At 44.5% G+C, this 18,890-nt stretch overlaps 1 protein-coding gene and 1 pseudogene across 11 annotated transcripts in view; one reads left to right on the forward strand and one right to left on the reverse strand.

Annotated features, from left to right (window-relative positions):
- LOC129469372 (Golgi apparatus membrane protein TVP23 homolog B) overlaps window positions 1-18,890 on the reverse strand; it is a 121,545-nt gene that overhangs the window by 66,777 nt on the left and 35,878 nt on the right. For 7 of the 11 annotated variants that reach the window (XM_063629407.1, XM_063629408.1, XM_063629409.1 and 4 more), the window contains exon 8: window positions 14,311-17,819. The gene's annotated coding sequence lies outside the window, so the exon portion shown is untranslated. Of the gene's footprint in view, window positions 1-9,708; window positions 10,052-14,310; window positions 17,820-18,890 lie in introns of those variants that run through there. The other 4 variants (XM_063629418.1, XM_063629414.1, XM_063629413.1 and 1 more) reach the window with 3 other exon arrangements.
- LOC129469672 (peptidyl-prolyl cis-trans isomerase A-like) lies at window positions 3,216-5,185 on the forward strand (annotated as a pseudogene).

Raw genomic sequence — 18,890 nt, forward strand, 5'->3', positions numbered from 1 at the left:
GTTTGACAATTCAGGCCATGCAATATATGCTTATTATTATGGTAGACTTGCTATTTGACCTCTTTGAACTTGTGAGATCACTTTTATTCTATAATTTACTTATTAATTCTTTCACTAAGAATTTGCTGAAAAATTACCATGTGTGAAAATGTCTTGTGAACTCTTTTTTTTTTCCCCGAGACAGAGTCTTGCTCTGTCGCCCAGAGCTGGAGTGCAATGGCGCAATCGGCTCACTGCAAACTCTGCCTCCCAAGTTCAAGCAGTTCTCCTGCCTCAGCCTCCTGAGTAGCTGGGATTACAGGCGTGCGCCACCACACCAGGCTAATTTTTGTATTTTTAGTAGAGACGGGGTTTCGCCATGTTGGCCAGGCTGGTCTCGGAATCCTGACCTCATGATCCGCCCACCTCGGCCTCCCAAAGTGCTGAGATTACAGGCGTGAGCCACCGTGCCTGGCCACAATTATTAATTTTTAAACCTTGTGAGAGATGCAAAAGATGTCTGCCCTTAAGGAATTTATAACTTGTTGAACCTAGAATATGTATTTCCCTTCTTAGAACAAAAATCAAGCATCCTTTAATAAAAGTGGGAAGGTACAGGATGTAGCTAAAGCATTTCTGTCAGGGTTTTTCCACTGTCCCTTCCTATTCATCACTGTCCCTTCCCGTTGACTCATTTCAACTTGGGATTCACTATGACCACTAGATCCTTTTCCTCTCCATTTCTCTTGAAGTCCATTCTAACCATCTGGACATTATTTAATCCCATATTCACAATGCCCACCTTCCCAATCTTTAACTGACTTGGTGAGCTATTAACAAGAGTTCTATTTCACCCAACGACTCACGGAGGAAAGAAGAGAACCTCACATTTGTGGGACTGGCCACAGTATGCACTCAGGAGCTGTAGGACTAATGGCCACTCCTCAGAGAGTCCTTGGGGAAAGTGAGGCATAACAGAAAGGCTAACTGCAGTAAGTAAGTGGGCTGAGCCTGGCCTGGTTGCTCTCAGCCTTTTCCGCCACTCATTTCCATCAAAAGACTGCCTTTAGGAGCAACAGAGTTTAATGAAGCTGTCCACAATGGGGCAGCCAGCGGTGGTGGGATTGAAGTGGAAATCATGTGAGTTAGGTGAAAAAAGTATAAACTGGCCAGATCCAGGGAGCTGCCACCCAGCTGGAGAACAGGTGTACCTCTCAGTGGGCAGAGCTGCACAAGGCCAGATCCTCTCTCTCCTTAGTCACGAAGGCGCCATCTGGCTCCAAGAGGAGAAGAGGGAACCAGACCTCACTCCCCAGGCCTGAGAAAGGTCACCACTGAGGCACAGCCCGGGAGGGAGCTCAGAGGCCTCATCGCACCCCCATCTCTCTCCATGTCCTTCCCGCTGTGACCTCCTTCAACGGTGTAATCACTCAGCCTGTTAGGCACTAAGTAGTAAAACTGGTCAACCTTTAAAACCACTTTTCATTACGAAGGCTCAGAAAAAGATAAAAGATGAAATTAAATGGGGGGCGGGGGAGCACAAGAGGGTGATTGAAAAAAACACAGATAATTTCTGGAATTGGATCTGTTAAGCCTTACACATTAGTCCCCGCCCTCGGAAGTAAGGGCCTGTCATTCTGTAAAGGGACGCAGCCACACGCAGAGAAGGTGGAGGCCTCCACCCCTTCCCTCTTCGTCCCCGCCTAGGAGGGACCGTGGTGCCAGTAAAAGAGGGACTGGCTGGCCCAGAGCCTTGGGGATCCCCTCCTTTGTCTGGAACCCTCTGGCTCACTGCATCCTTCCTCGGGGCCGCATGGCCCTGCCCCACAGAGCAGGCGTGCTGGGGGCTGCTTGGCCAATGAAGGAAAGCGAACGCTTGCAGGGAACGCGCTGCTGCCTCTCTTCCGCCCTTTTCCCCTTAGTTTTTCAAGTTCCCTCCTCTCCCTCCCCCCTCCCCCGCCCCCGAGGAGCTTCAGATTTGTGGGTTGTTTTTAATGCATTCCAGATACCAGATGAAATTTTGGCCCGGGCTCACCAATTCCTCTGCTATTGGGACTCTCCCCACCTCCCCTCCAGGCCCCAAAGCCGCAAGGAGAGAAATAGTCGGCCGGGCGCCATCTGTTGGCAGTTGCCTGGAGCCGCACGAAGACGTGGAGAACTAAGGCGGGGCGCAGGTTTCCAGTAAAGAGCTCGATCCGTGATCCTCGTGAAAGAATTAATGTCTACCTAATGAAACACCCTCGAGGGATGGCCCGGGCAGCGGCTCACGCCTGTTATCCCAGCGCTTTGAAAGGCGGAAGCGGGAGGATCTCTTGAACTCAAGAGTTTGAGACCAGTCTGAGCAATGTGGCGAGACCCCCTTTCTACAAAAAAATAAAATAAAAATAAATTAGCCAGGTGTAGTGGCGCGCCTGTGGTCCCAGCTACTTGACAGGCCGAGATGGGAGGATCGCTTCAGCCCAGGAGGTCGAAGCTGCAGTGAGCTGTGACCACGCCACTGCACGCCAGCCTGGGCGACAGAGCAAGACCATGACATGGTGTCATGCTTTAGAACTCCTCAGTCCTTAAAAGGTGACGTGCTTTAGAACTCCTCAGTGCTTAGACATGAACAGTGAAGGGGACTGAAGATTGTTGGAACACGGTGCAGAACCCTCTTGGTCTCGTTTTGCTGCCTCATTATGTTCTATCTCAACTTTCAAAAAAAATTGCTGGCAGTAGAATGTCGAAAAATTGGTGACATTAGAATGCCAAGTTCTTTGAAGGATGGAGATTTTTGCATTGTCTTGTGTTCACCAAAACAAGCTAGCAGGAGATTCTGTGCAAGTTAACTTGTAAGTATATGGTTTGCTGAAATCTAATAAGTAGAGGAGAGGGAAATGTAAAGTAAATGAAGCAAGTGGAAATAAGTGGTTGTTATGGTTAGGAAAAGGCCATCGTAAGGCTTTTCACGGCTAGCATGCAGGCCACCGAAGTTCTATCCCAAACAGAAGGAAGCTCTTGTAGGATGGTGAGTTATGGTAGGGTTCTAGGAGGAGTGGGTGTCAGCCTGTTGGAAGGGGGAATGGGAGGGCTGGGAAGGGTGGGAGGAAGTGAATGAAGTTCTAAAGCCAGGAAGCTAGGCACAACCCTGTGAGTAGTACCAAAACCTAAGGATGGTTTCTCAGGGATACTCAGAAAAAAGAGCCCAGTCTCCTGAGAGCAAGCATGCAGCCCTGTCTCCACATTATCTCCGGAACATGGTCCTGTCCACCAAATCAGGCCTGAGGATCCTGAAACACCTCCAGGCCCTGGGCCCTCACCCACTGGACAGCCCGGGAACCAGGGGCCTAGGCCTGAATAATGGGAAGCTCTGGTACTGGCCTTTATATTCCTTCATTTTCAACAGGAACAAGACTATGATGAGTGGGGTTTCACACCCTTTCTCCCTCCCTTTTCCTCTTACAGCCACCTTTGTCTTTGCCAATTTGTCCCTGGGGTTTGGTGACACAGAGGCAGTGGCCAGAAAAGAGAGGCAGAATTGGAGTTGCAGTCATGGGGGTTTTGCTTCTGGACAAGGCTAAGATTTACTTGGATATGAACATAGAAAGAAGGAGTTGCTGGAAGAGAAGAGCTGCGCTTTGGATGGATTTATTAAGAGTTGAGAGCGCGGAAGATGAGGGAGCTTTGGAAATCAGCTGCAGTAGCGTGAAGGATACTGAGAATAATTTCAATAAAGACAATTTTTTTTAAGAGACAAGGTCTCGTGCTGTGGCCCAGGCTAGAGTGCAGTGGGGCGATCACAGCTCACTGAAGCCACAACCTCCTGGGCTCAAGCTGGGCACGCACCACCATGCCCAGCACATTTTTAAAAATCTTTTGTAGAGACAAGGTCTCACTATTTTGCCCAGCTTGGTCTCAAACCCCTAGTCTCAAATGATCCTCTCTCCTCAGCCTCCCAAAGTGCTGAGATTACAGGTGTGAGCCACTGTGCTCCATGGAGGATGAGGTTTATAAGGTGATTTCTGGTGCATCAAGAAGGTATTTTCCTCCCCTCCCACTGACCTTCAGGGGCTTCTTGAGGGACCAAAACTTGGAAGGTACTTTCCATTGATCTTCTGGAAGAAGAAGAGGGTCCAATAAAACCGCTATTTATTTGAGTCAGCATCACGCATAGCCCAGGCCACACGGACCCGCAGTTATATACTGATTACACATTCAAGGAATGTGTGTTCTCAACACTGAAGAGGTAGTGGTAATGAAGGCTGCCATGGAGCTATAGTCCTAGACGTTTTATTCCTTTAATATTTAAAGCAAACCTATCCAGCAAAACAAAGGAGGCAAAACAAAAACAAAACAAACAAACAAAAACCCCTGCGTATCAGTGTTTAGAAAAAATCTGGACTCTATGTCTTTCCAATATTCATGGAAACCTTTGATCCAAGGTGATGTTGATGAGCCTGTGGGTGGGCTGGGAGTTTGTCGGTGGACCTACAAGGCTATGGAGCACATGTCAATTCTCCCACCAGTCTCAGGCAGTGACGCCTAGTGGTTTAGAGCACAGATTCTACATCGAGACATTCCTGGGTTCAAATCCCAGCACTGTTGCTTCCTTCCTGTATAACTCAAGAAAGTCTTGGCTTTTGCAGATACCGCCGCTGCCGGGAGCCCCATACTATCAGCCGTGGTCAACCCCACCATGTTCTTCAACATCGCCATCAACGGCGAGCCCTTGGGCTGCATCTCCTTTGAGTTGTTTGCAAACAAGATTCCAAAGACAGCAGAAAACTTTCGTGCTCTGAGCACTGGAGAGAAAGGATTTGGTTATAAGGGTTCCTGCTTTCAAAGAATTATTCCAGAGTTTATGTGTCAGGGCGGTGACTTCACATGCCATAATGGCACTGGTGCCTCTACGGGGAGAAATTTGATGACGAGGACTTCATCCTAAAGCATACAGGTCCTGGCATCTTGTCCGTGGCAAATGCAGGACCCAATACAAACGGTTCGCAGTTTTTCATCTGCACTGCCAAGACAGAGTGGTTGAATGGGAAGCAGGTGGTCTCTGGCAAGGTGAGAGAAGGCATGAATATTGTGCAGGCCATGGAGTGCTTTCGGTCCAGGAATGGCAAGACCAGCAAGAAGATCACCATTGCTGACTGTGGACAACTCTAATAAGTTTCACCTGTGTTTTATCTTCACCACCAGACCATTCCTTCTGTAGCTCAGGAGAGCACCCTCCACCCCATTTGCTCGCACTATCCTGTCATCTTTGTGTTCTCGCTGCAGTTCCCTTTGGGTGCATGTTTTCCTTGTTCCCTTCCATGCCTAGCTAGATTGCAGAGTTAAGTTTATGATCATGAAATAAAAACTAAATAGGCCGGGCGCGGTGGCTCACTCCTGTAATCCCAGCACTTTGGGAGGCCGAGGCGGGCGGATCACGAGGTCAGGAGATTGAGACCATCCTGGCTAACATGGTGAAACCCCATCTCTATTAAAAAAATACAAAAAAATTAGCCAGGCATGGTGGCGGGTGCCTGTAGTCCCAGCTACTCGGCAGGCTGATGCAGAAGAATGGCGTGAACCCGGGAGGCAGAGCTTGCGGTGAGCCGAGATTGCGCCACTGCACTCCAGCCTGGGCGACAGAGCGAGAGGAGTCTCAAAAAAAAAAAAACTAAAAAACTAAATAACAAAAAAAGAAAGTCTTTATCCTCTTATACCTCCATCTTCTTATCTGTAAAGTGGGGATAAAAGTAGTACCACTCCTTTCGAGTTCATGTAAGGAGTAAATGAATGAGTAGGTGAAAGTGTTAGCACAGTGACTGCCATATTGTAATGTTTATTAAGTGTTAGTTACTAGCCAGGCAAGGAGAACCATCTCTTGACATAGGCAGGCTCAGGACCTTTGTAAATACTTGTGGTCTGACCATTCAGTCAGATCAACCCAGAGGCCAAGCTGCACATGTGTCCCATAGACGGACTGCATCCCTAGGAGGTACTCCTCTGCTGGGTTGAAGGCATCTCTCAGTTGGTGAGGACTGGCTCCATGACCTCCACCTGACCCTGGAGTACTCTGATTCTCTTGCCCACCTCCCTGTAATAGCCACCCCGCTTGCCCCTCACTGGAGATGAGAAAGGAAGGAAAAACAGAGCTGAGCTTCTGTGGTCTTTGTCCTGTCCCCAGAGTCCTCTGGAAGGAATAGAAAGAAATCATAGGCCGAGGCTCTCCACCCAGACCCCATGTAACTGCCCAGCCAAAATGGGCCAAGGTAGGCAGCATCCTGCTCAGGTCCTGCAGGTGCTCACACACCCTGCTCCCACCTGGCCAGGAGCACCCCTCCTGTTCCTCAGGGGATTGGGGAGTCCCAACTTCCAGTCGCTCTTCCCTTGGGACTCACATGCCTTCACTCCCCTCCCTGTGGCTTCGCTGGTGCTTCTCACCATACCTAAAGCTCCACCACCTTATTGAGTCACGTATTTATATTGTGCAGTGCCACTCTGGGACCAGGAAAATGACCCTCTAATAGCTTACAAACGAGCACGGACCAAGGTACGGTTGTAATGTTTAAAAATACTTCTGGGTATTTCTGGATCTACTTCTTGGTCTTGTCTCTTATCGCTATTTCCTTCCCTGTGTTCCTCATGCCTCTAACATGAAGAGTAACTTCACTGCAGCCCCAGCCTCTCCAGTGTCTAGACAGCGCCCTGGTAAACTAGGGGCACTTGCCAGGGGAAGAGACCCCGATGAGTCACTGCACTGGGGACAGAAAATGTTCTGACTTCAACTTTTATTTATCTCATTTTTTAACTTCTATTTTGGGGTATATTTTAGATTTACATGATGGCACAGTAATAGCTCTTCACATTAATAAATAAATATGCAGTTACTGAGGATGCATGAACAAATGTGGAAGGGCAAAATTTTAAAGATTTGGCGGCCAGGGTCCCGGCTCACAGCGCCTGTCTGTCATTCTCTGATCTGGCTTCAGGGAGGTTTTCTTGCTATATCAGCTCCCAGGGTTGTTCTCCAACCAGAGTAATAAGCACAACTTCTAACAGAGGGAAGCGCCTGGCACCAACCAAGCAATCAGAGGGACCTGGAGGCTCTGGGCTCAGCCCACATAAACCCCTTAGTTGCTGGACCAAGGGGAGGTGGTAGGGGGACAGCCCAGGTGACAGGATGCACTTAGGAGGCCTGGAGCAGCTGCTGGTTACAACTAGTTAGGAAACACTTTGGAAAGCTGACAGCCAGGAGTGCTGAATATCAGCGCTGACCACACCTTCTTTCCAAGTGGTGGTTCCTACCAGCTGCAGCTTTGCGAGTTTCTTAGTCTTTGCTTATACAGATCCCTGAGAGTAAAATGCCCTTCCACCCTTCCTCTGCCTATTAAAATTCCACTCATCTGGCTGGGCACAGTGGTTCACACCTGTAGTCCCAGCAATTTGGGAGGCCAAAGTGAGAGCATGGCTTGAGCCTAAGAGATGGAGACTGCAGTGAGCCATGATTATGCCACTGCACTCCAGCCTGAGTGACAGAGCAAGGGAAAAAAACAGAAAAATTCGCTCATCCTTCAATCTGTAGTTCAGATCCTCCCCTATCAGGGAGACCCCTCTGATGCTCCAGGTTAGAAGGAAGTGCTCCTTCCCTGGCTCACACTGCGTGCTCTCACTTAGCTCTTACTGTGCTCTTGCTTCACCCTGAAGGCAGACTGTAAGTTCCTTGAAGGGAGAAACTATTATATTTCAATAAACCTAAGATGCCATGGTTGTAAAATGCATCATTGTTTCATGTACCTCTAAAAAAGAAAAGAACCTGCCAATGAGCTATGAGTGGTAAGACATACCCTGATTTCGGAGATGTTGACTTTTTTTTTAAAAAACAGCAAAAGTGCTACTCAGAATGAATGACATGTGGTGGCCAGCTGGCCTGTGTCTCTGCATCGCCCGTGTCTAGAATTGTGTTTGATTTGCAGCAAGCATTCAGGAAATGTTTCTGTTTGCTTTTTTTGGGGTTCTAGTGAGGAGTTCCAGAGGAGGAAGTAGAGAGGAGAGCTGGGCTGGAGGAAGATGATGGTGAGACCCGAGGGACTAAGACTTGTGCTAACAAACAATCAACAAGAAATAAGCAAACAACCACATAAAAAGTGGGCAAAGGACACGAACAGACACTTATCAAGACAAGACAAACAAGCGGCCAGTAAACATGAGAAAATGTTCAACATCACTAATTATCAGAGAGGTGCAAGTCAAAACCTATGAGATACCATCTCACACCAGTCAGAATGGCTACTATTAAGTCAAAAACTACCAGATGTTGGCCAGTCTGGGGAGAAAAGGGAATGCTTATACATGGCTGGTGAAAACAGCTGGCTAAGAGCCCAGTCACCTTAGTCATAGTTCCAACTCTGCAATGGCCTGTATGTCACCAAAAAGCCACTAATTCCTCTACGATTCCCCATATTAAATGAGACAATAGGATAATAATAACTACCATTTACCAAGTTCTAGCAACATGTCAGTGCTTTTATACATATTCACGTATTTTCTTAAAAAAACAGAAAAGCAGTATCACTGGCCCTTTTTATTTTTAAAAAGATAATGGGGCCGCGTGCAGTGGCTCATGCCTGTAATCCCAGCACTTTGCAAGGCCAAGGAGGGCAGATCACGAGGTCAAGAGTTCAAGACCGGCCTGCCCAATATGGTGAAACTCCATCTCTACTAAAAATACAAAAATTAGCTGGGCGTGGTGGCAGGCGCCTGTAATCCCAGCTACTTAGGAGGCTGAGGCAGGAGAATCATTTGAACACGGGAGGCAGAGGTTGCAGTGAGCTAAGATTGCGCCATTGCACTCCAGCCTGGGTAACAGGGCGAGACTCCGTCTCAAAAAAAAAAAAAAGATAATGGAAGAGGCAGCCACCCACAGGTCATGGGACCTTAGACAAGCCCCTTCCTGCATTTCATAGCTAAGGAAACAGGATCATAAATGTTAATCACAGGTACCCAGTCTACAGTAGAGAGGTTTTATGGAAATAAGTTACAAGACCAAATTCAAAGAGCTTTAAAAACCACAGAGCCAGACAAATGTGAGAGGTTATTATGAGCAAACAATGACATTACAGAAGTGAAAGTGCTCAGTGCCATCAAGAACAAGGGCTCTATTTCACTCTCATGTGTCACCATAATAAAGACAGAGTCCCTGATCTTAAAGGCATCAATTTTGCCCCACTGGAAGCCTTTGGAAAATGTTAAAATTGTAATTCATTAATATAGCAGCATCCTAAAAGTTACTGCCGTTTCCTGATATCCAAACAACTGGTTTTAGGTCCTAAAGAATTTAAATCATTAAGAAATTTAAAGTACTAATAGAGTTTCTGGGAGCCCTACAATTTTAGGTTTCTGCATGGTTAAGAAACTGAAAGACAGATGATTTTTTAATTGGTTCCATTTTCCCAGTTCTTTTTGTTCTAATCCAGGAATTGTTCCAGTCCTTATCCTTCCTTCAATCAGAATGTCCCCAAGTTTATGGAATGGGCTCCCCTTGTCCCCACTTAATGGCTCAAGAATACCACTGTTATATTCTTTTTTTTCCTTTCAATTGTGTTTTGTGACTTTGGAAAAATACTGGATACTTTCAATATCTAATATGATATGATCTCATGATAGTTTCATATTATTTTTGATATCTAATATATAAAATTAAGTAATCTGATATTTTTAATGTTTACTAGCAGAGAAATTAATTATAGAAGTGCCAGGAAGATTCAAGGAATTGGAAATTATGGTTTAATTAGTGGTTATTTAGAACAGCTCTTCTCAAAAATCACCTGGACAACTTGTTGAAACACAGGCTGCTGGGTCTCATCTCCACAGTTGCTGATTCAGTAGATCCAGGTGGGACAGCATGATTTGCACTTTTAATAACTCCCAGGGAATGGTGAAGGCTGCTTGTCCTTGGACCACACTTGAGAACCACTGATTTACATGGTTATTGGAAGGACCAAGAAAGACAAACCACAGAGGCCTCCTCTTCTGTCTTTCTTGGGATGTGGGTTGCTCTGATGTTGAAGTGGATGGGGTTAGGAAGAGACTGGGAAAGACACTGTAAGCCAAGATGACAGGTTTCATTTGTAAAATCTTTGCCAGAGTTTCCTTCTTTAATCCGGGCTTCATCTCATGAGCAAGAAATCATGAGATCTAAAGTCCTCTGGCAAGACCAGGCTCTAACTCTCTCCATATCACCCTGGGATCCCAAAAGGACCTTCCATAAGAAGACACAAAGGGGACAAGGCTTTCACCAATTCCGGTAACTATGACAACACTCAAATAATCCCTGCAATGTTCAAAGGTTCATAAGAAAGGAGAGTCTGTTGTCCCATCTGGTGGAATCCAGTCCCCAAGTGGAAAGCAATCTCTGTTGCCACAATCCCCAAACTACTAGAAGCCATGCTCTCTGCTTTGCATATTGCTGGCTGCACGAACATGATATATATGTATTATATATATATATATGTATTATATATATATGTATTATATATATGTATTATATATATATGTATTATATATATATGTATTATATATATATGTATTATATATATGTATAATATATATATACACGTAAATTTTAAATAGCCCATAGAAGATCATTGATATATCTTTATTACAGATATATAGTTCAGGTCAGGAAATATTAAGTTACCAACTCCTAAAGCAGCCATTGTATTTCAAGCAAGTCAATCCTACTACCATGACCAAACCTAATTGGACCAAAGAAAGATGGCTGATTAAGGACTATGTCAAATCAAAAGGGAGATGACCCATCCATCCCCATGGAGTCCCCCCTGCTTGGGAAGGCTGAGGACATGGCAGAAATGGGCTATGTAGGACCTTAGGCAAATCCCCTCTCCTCCCAGGGCTTTAATTTCTTCTTCTAGAAAGCTAGGATGCTAGATTTCGTTCTCTCAGAAGCACTTTTGGTTCTGACAGCCATAAACACAGTAACTTTCTGTTCTTTTGCATGCCACTCCTGGGCCCCTTCTCTTGGTACTATGCAAGGAACTTGCCCCATCATCAGATTTGAGTGGGGGAGTATTGGGGGCTCCAGAAGGCCAGGAACAGTCCTTAGGAAGCCAAGGCAGACTTCAGAATATACGGTCAGACTCAAATGGCAAGGAGCTTAGACAATGTCACATTGTGGAGTTTAAAAACATGCATTTTTAAGAGCCTGGGCTTACTGAGTCAGCGATCTGGAACATTCTCAAGAGACTAAAAATATCCTGAAAGTGGACTGAATTTTAAACTAGGCTTTAAAAAACTTTCCATGTGAAAACAATTGAGTATTTCTTCTTTAAAACAGTTATCCATTTTCTTTATTTAGATTTTCACAACTGGAATTGATAAGTATAGAGGAAGCTCCAGCCTGAGATGGGGGATCGAACATCATGGTTGAAGGGCTGTCCAGTCCTAGCGTCAATAGCAAGGGACCAAGATTTATAACTTTAAATCTCTCAAGCAATCTACATTTTCAAAGCAAAAGGTAAAATGCTTTCTCTTTTCTTTCTGACAGTTTGAGGATTCTCTTTCACAGCATCAAATAGCAGGACAAAGGGTTCTTTTCAACCAGGAGGTTAGTATCCGCCAAATGCTTAGCTCTTGGCATTGCCTGGCTTTCCCCAGCAAGACATGAGCAGCAGATCTGTAAACGGTCTGAAACGTCCAGTAAAATGGATAACTGAGTCCCTAACTATCACCACCCCACCGGCTCCATGCAACCTTTCTCTAATTCACATTAAAATAACACAGAAACATAGAAAAGGCAGTGAGGGAAAGCTACTGTCTGAATCTCAGCATAGAGCAGAAGCAGCTGGATGTAGAAAGTGCTTTCCGTGATTTTCTCAAGCATGCTCTGAATGCAGGGGCGGACGGTGAGGGAGGCCCAGAGACCCAGGGCCTGTCACTAACCAGAAAACCACAGCATTGAGAAGTATCCTCCGCACGCTTCCAAGAGAACGTTCTTATCACCGTGCGTGGGATGCAGCTATTTACTCTGGGCTACTTGCTTAGGAGCAGAGGCTGGACTTTCAAGGTGAATATGGCCCATCAATCTGGCAGCAAGCACACTTTTTAAAGCTAAGAATCTTCTTTCAGGTTGGAGCAGCCTTTTCAACTGTCCTGCCTCAGCTGGGACATAACAAAATACCATAGCCTGTGTGGCTTAAACAAATCAAACGACAAGTAAGTAGGGACACTTCAAAAGAACAGGAAATGTTTCTAAACAGACGCTCAATCTTTAAAAATGAATCTTAGGATTTCTGTTGTAACATAAATACATTACCTCTTCAACTTAGTACTGCATGTTAAAATGTTTGTAAGACCTATATAGCTTTCTGATTTATTTGCTTGGTTAAAGAAGCGTGTGCATGCTCTGGCATTTATTTATTACTTTTAAGAATGACAAAAAGGCTAAACTGTATGTGATAGAAAACAAACAGCATGAAAGAAAGGAAAAAATGGAAATAAGGAGCATAAAATTCCAAAGGTCAGGGAAATAGGCAAGCTGACATCAGTGTGGCGGAGTATAATGTAGGCAATTTATGGCAAAACTGGTAAAACAGAGAGAGTTCTACAATGTAAAAGATTAAACACATAAAATAATACAAAATCTTGCCATATCAAAAAGGGTTCACTCTACTCAGCACTTGAGACCTCTCCTGTTACAAGGGCTACTTACAGGAAATACACATGAAACAAAAAGCCACAGAGGGCAACACAAGTGTGAAACTGAGCAATGGAATCCAACCTGAGCCCCTTCTCTGGAGGATGAGACAACAGGCACATCCACATGGCTGTGGCGAACACCATGAGCGTGCCACCCAGATCCCCGCAGATCCCTTTTACAGGTTAGGGGCATCTTTCCCCAGCTTCAGTGTGCTTTAGGTTTCCAACAGCCCAGAAGTGCAACTCCTTTTTTGAGGATTGTCTTCGGGGTACCAGAAATACGGCGGCCAGAATACACAAGCCAGAGGTGGCTAGGAGTGCCCATACCCACAGTGGGCGTGGCCCCGAGTCGATGACTGACAGATGTGAGAGCAAGAAAGCCCTGCTCCCTGAGTCCCAGGGACAAAGGAAAAATGTGCAAAGGTATAACGTACACTCCAGAGTCCCCTTGTGCAATCCGGAACTTAGCCTGCAACCCCATGGAACTTACCCTAAATTACACCCCTCCTACCTGATGCTTCCCCAACTCAGCTTTACTCTCGTGGAACCAGAAATAAATCATTTGTGTAGGAATCCTCATGTAAGCCTCTGCTCCTGAGGACCTGACCTAAGACAAGCACCCATGTGAACCAGGCACCGGGCCAGGCACTGTTGGGGAATTAACCCCTCAGAGGGGAATCCTGCCTCCACTTGGGAAACATACAGGCCCAGTTGGGAGCCTGAGACGTGGGCAACGAAAAATGAACTACACGAGATACGATTTTCATGCTGAAAAAGTACTTTGGATTCAGAGGAGAGTGCGAATACGGGTATCGTTATAAATTGTTTTTATTAGTGGAGAATCAGAACCTAGGAAGGCCAGGTGATAGAGGACAAGTCTCTGAACACCACACCCAAGGAATGGAGACCCTAATGATCCTAAATCCCAGCTTTCACCACACCCTTCCCTTGCCCTAGGGTCTCCAAATGTCTTTTGGGTGGATTGCAGACCTGAGCAAGATGAATGAATGACAGGCACAGTGATAGAGTTTGGATCTGTGTCCCTGCCTGTCTCATGTTGAAATGTAATCCCTAATGCTGGAGGTGGGGCCTGGTGTCAGGTGATTGGATCATGGAGGTGGCTTCTCATGAATAGTTTAGCACCACCCCCTAGTGCTGTTTTCCTGATAGAGTTATCAGGAGATCTGGTTGTTTTAAAAGTGTGTGGCACCTCCACCCCATCTCTCAGTCCTTCTCCTGCCAGGTAAGACGCCTGCTCCCTCTTTGCCTTCCGCCATGAGTAAAAGTTCCCTGAGGCCTCCCCAGAAGCAAATGTTCTCGTGCTTCCTGTACAGCCTGCAGAACCATGAGCCAATTAAACCTTTTTCTTTGTAAATTACCCAGTCTCAGGTATTTCTTTAGAGCAATGAGAGAACAGACTAATACATACAGCAAGACCAAAGGCCACCTGCCGCAGTGCACAGCCAGGAGGCAACAGCAAGAATGGAGAAGAAATACAGGTGTTGGTTGTGAAGGAAATCTAGGGGACTTGGTAACGGATGTAACGGGGAGCAGGAAGAGATGGTTAGTACATTAGTCAGCTCAGGCTGTCATAACAAAGTTCCCTAGACTGGGTGGATTAAACAACAGAAATGTGTTACTTACAGTTCTGGAGACTGGAAGCCCAAGATCAAGTTGTCAGCAGAGCTGGTTTCCTCTAAGGCCCTTCTCCTTGGCTTGTGAACGGCATCTTCCCCTTTGTCTTCACATGGTCCTTCTTCTGTGTGTGTCTGTGTCCTAATATCCTCTTCTTATGGAACACCAGTCAGACTGAATTAAGGCCTACCCATATGACCTCATTTTATCTTAATCATGTCTTTAAAGATCCTGTCTCGAAATACAGTCACCTTGAAAAGTAATGTAGGGTTAGGACTTCAACATATGAATTTGGGGGTGGGAGTGGACAATTCATCCCTTAAGGATTAGCAATACTAGTTTATGATGGAGTTGGTATTGGAGATCAATGTGAAAAGGACAGATATTTCAGTAATTGGTTAGTCACATGGGAAATAAAAAGAAATGTGATTATGTGTTAGTCATGTTGCTGCAATTATGCTGTGTAACCAACAACTTCCCAAATCTCAGTAGCATATAACAACAAACATATATTTGTCACACAAAGGTCTATAAGTCAGTTGTGGCATACTGCAGGTCAGATCAGGTCTACTCCACATGTCTCTCATTCTCTGACCCAAGCCGAAGGAGTATGGCCACCTGGGGCATGCACTTCTCATGTTGCAGGTAAGGAATACACGAGAGTAAATCAAACCACACATTTAAAGTTTCTTATTGGGTGGGACATACATTATATCTGCTCACATTCTAATCACCAAAACAAGTCACATTGTTAAGCTCAATGACAGTGGGGAAGTGGAATATATTCTGCCCAAAATGAATCATGGCACAGGCAGAAAGGAAAGAAAGAATTGTGAGCAAATAATACAAATTACTACAGATTCTACCTCACACAATACCAAAAAAAATCAATTTGAGGAGGCTTAAAGACGTAACTTATGAAACATTTAAGAGAATATAGGAGCCCCAGAGAAAGTAATGTGTGAGTTGAACACACTGAAAATCTGTACCTAGCACAGGCCGGACATGGTGGCTCACGCCTGTAATCCCAGCACTTTGGGAGGCCGAGGCGGGCGGATCACGAGGTCAGGAGATTGAGACCATCCTGGCTAACACGGTGAAACCCTGTCTCTACTAAAAATACAAAAAGTTAGCCGCGCGTGGTGATGCATGCCTGTAGTCCCAGCTACTCAGGAGGCTGAGGCAGGAGAATTGCTTGAACCTGTGAGGCGGAGGTTGCAGTGAGCCGAGATTGTGCCACTGCACTCCAGCCTGGGTGACAGAGCGAGACTCCATCTCAAAAAAAAAAAAAAGAAAATCTGTACCTAGCACAGGTCAGTAGTTGAAAACAGCATTTATACAATGGCTTTCACCTACACTGTTAAAAGGCAGGCACATGCCCATTAAATGTTTATTGAGTGCCATTAGGTACCCAGCACTGGGCCATGCACTGACAATGGAAGGCGAATGAGAAAGATAGGCTTCCTGCTGTCATAGCATTTACAGACAGCTGGAGGCGTGTGATGGTTAATTTTTTGTGTCAACTTGGCTAGTACTGAGTTATTTAATCAAACACTAATGTAGGTGTTTTTTGCTTTGAAGCTATTTTATAGATGTGGCTAACATCTACAATCTGTTAACATTAAGTAAAATAGATTGCCCTTTCACTGTGTGGGAATGTCTCATCCAGTCAGTTAAAAGCCTTAAGAACAAAACTAAGATTTCCCTGAGGAAGTGGAAAGTTGACCTCAAGATTGCAACATCAGCTCCTGCTTGAGCGTTCCAGCCTGCTGGCCTGCCCTACAGAATTTGGATTTGTCAGTTCCCACAACTGTGTAAGCCAACTCCTTGAAATAAATCTCTCTCTCTCTCTCTCTGTCTCTCTCTGTGTGTGTGTGTGTGTGTGTGTGTGTGTGCACGCACCCACGTTCATCTCTGGCACAAGGAGACCCACATACAAAGGTGGCGTCCTAAGGTGTATGATTGGGGAAACTGCATGTGGTGCTTAGCATTGTAAGCCTAAGGCAGACTGTCCAGATAGGAACCTTGGATCCATCATGTGCTAGATGCACCAGGACCTTGGGTCAACTCCTACATTCTCTAACCCTGTTTCCTCATCTGTAAAATGGAGATAGTATCTCCCTCATAGGGTTATTGCAAAGAGTCAAAGAGATTAAGTATATCATGATATTTAAGAGGTTAAATGCCCATGAACAACACAGCAACCAAGTATGAAGCCAGGATTTAAACTCAGGTTTGTCTGCACTGTGTATGCCCTTTACCCTCTGCCATATCACCTTGGTCTTTGGGAATTACACTTCAGCTTCACAGACAGAGTTGCCGCAGACCACTCCTACATTGTTACAGCTTTGACTCTGCTCTACAGAGATGCCTCTTAAATGTATACCTTTAGCCTAATCCTAAGGTTGAGTTCCAGGTTTCCACTGCACTTTGCACTTTGATATGATCCATTGGCTTCAAATCTGACATATCTTAAATTCAAGCTCATCATCGAAGCCTCACCATTGACAAGTCCTGGCTTCACCTCTCTCTAGTTATATGACCCCAGGAAAGCTACTGATTCTCCAATCCTCAGTTTCCTCACTTGTTAAATGGCAGGGTTTGCCGAGATCAGGAAGGTAGACAAATATCACACATAGTTCTTCTTATGTCTGTGTCTACAGTACCTATCTTGCTTGATCTCTAGTACACTGTGGGTATTACATTGTACTTATTTATTCAACATCTATTCATTCCCTGGCACTGATTTTGACTAATTTCACAATAAGATGCATGGATTTAGTCCTAACTCACCACTTATAGGAAAACCATCATTTCTTACTAAACCAAGTAAATTGGGTGCTCCAGTACACGTTTGTTTCATTTACATCATATGTTAGCATATTGCCATCTAGAGGACTAAGTGCATGCTACAAGCAAGAGGGAACTAGGGCTTGTGGAGAACGGCAACATCGCAGAAGAAATGTTTAAAAAACATTAAGACTCATCCACAGCAGTGTTGGATTTCAACAATTATGTGAAAAAAATAAATAACAGGATGTGTTTTAACTATAAATTAGAAATGAATGCCAAAGTAAATACCGGCTCATAAACTTACGATCTCTGTTAAATAAAATTTATAGGAGGTCGTTGGTTTGATGTAAGTTCCTGTACTAGGCCCCAGAAGACCAAGCCAAAATGGAGTTACTCCCGGTAAAGTTCCAGGCCACCAAGCCAAAACTACGTCGTTTATCTGACCTTCCAAGAAATCAGGAGAGAGAGGGAGATAATAGTCACATCTCCAAACAGCCAATTTTAGCCTGCCTGATAAGGAAGTTCCCTCTCCTTTAACCTTCACAAGGAAAGTAACTTTGAAACAACCAATCCACTTTGTGTTCTTTGTTTCTGCATTCAGCCTTTTTCTGCCTGTGAATACTCACTGCGCATGTTTCAGAGCAAAGCCCAATTCCCATGAAACATTCTTTGCTCCGTTACATTTATTCTGTTTAAAGTTCTTCTTCTATCATCTCTAACTTGTTCTAAACAAAATAAAAAATAAAAATGAAATCAGCATTCTTTCCTATAATTGACTGTTTTGCTGCATTTGGATTATCCATGCCATATACTACATGAGAATCTAAATTAAAGAGGGGCCACTTTAACTAGTGGTTAGGTCTCCTGACTGCTCCACCTTTAGCTTAGCAATTCGGTTTTCCATCTGAGCAAGTTACCATTATCGAGTGCTTACTGTGGGCTTGGGACTATACTGAACATTTTACATGAGTTATCTCATTTAATCCTCACAAGCTCCTCCCACCTCAAGAGGGTAAGTATTTATTTGTGCTTATGACTCTCAGCCTGCTGCTTCATCTGTAAAAATGGGATAAGTGACTTTCTCAAAGTCTAAAAAAGGATATTGAACTGGATCCACAACTCAGATCTGCCTGAATCAAATACAAGTTCTTTATGATTACAGTTTACTAAATACAACAGCTTCTGCATTCTAAGAATGTCACGAGGATGAAACAATTTATGGAAAGCACTTTTTGGAGAACGAACAACGTTTGAATGCTTACATAACAGAATGTTCACACACAAAATAGCTGTAAAGTGATGTATATTCTATTGGGATAACCAATCGCTTTACAAAAGCATTCAGTAAGGATTGCTTTTTCAGTAAACAGTAGCGGTATCCTTTCTTTCAATCTGATTCCAGGTTTGTCAATTTTGTTAATCCTTTCAAAGAACCAACTTCTAGTTTTGTTGATTTTCTCTGCTGTTTTTCAAGTCTTTGTGTTTTTTCTTTCCTTTCTAATCTATTATTTCCTTCCTTCTGCTTACTTTGATTTATTATGGTCATCTTCTAGTTTCTTAAGATGAAAGGTGAGACTGTTGATTTGAGATCTCTTCTTTAAAAAAAATGTGTTTACAGTTATGGATTTCTCTATAAACAGTTATAGCTGCATCCCGTAAGTGTTGGTACGTTGTGTTTTCATTTTCATTAATATCAAAGTATTTTCTAATTTCCCTTGTGATTTCTTCTTTGACCCATTGGTTACTTAGCAGTGTGTTGTTTAATTTTCACATCTTTGTGAATTTCCCAAATTCCC

The sequence above is a fragment of the Symphalangus syndactylus genome, chromosome 20 (assembly GCF_028878055.3).
Source record: "Symphalangus syndactylus isolate Jambi chromosome 20, NHGRI_mSymSyn1-v2.1_pri, whole genome shotgun sequence".
In the NCBI taxonomy this organism is placed as follows: Eukaryota; Metazoa; Chordata; class Mammalia; order Primates; family Hylobatidae; genus Symphalangus; species Symphalangus syndactylus.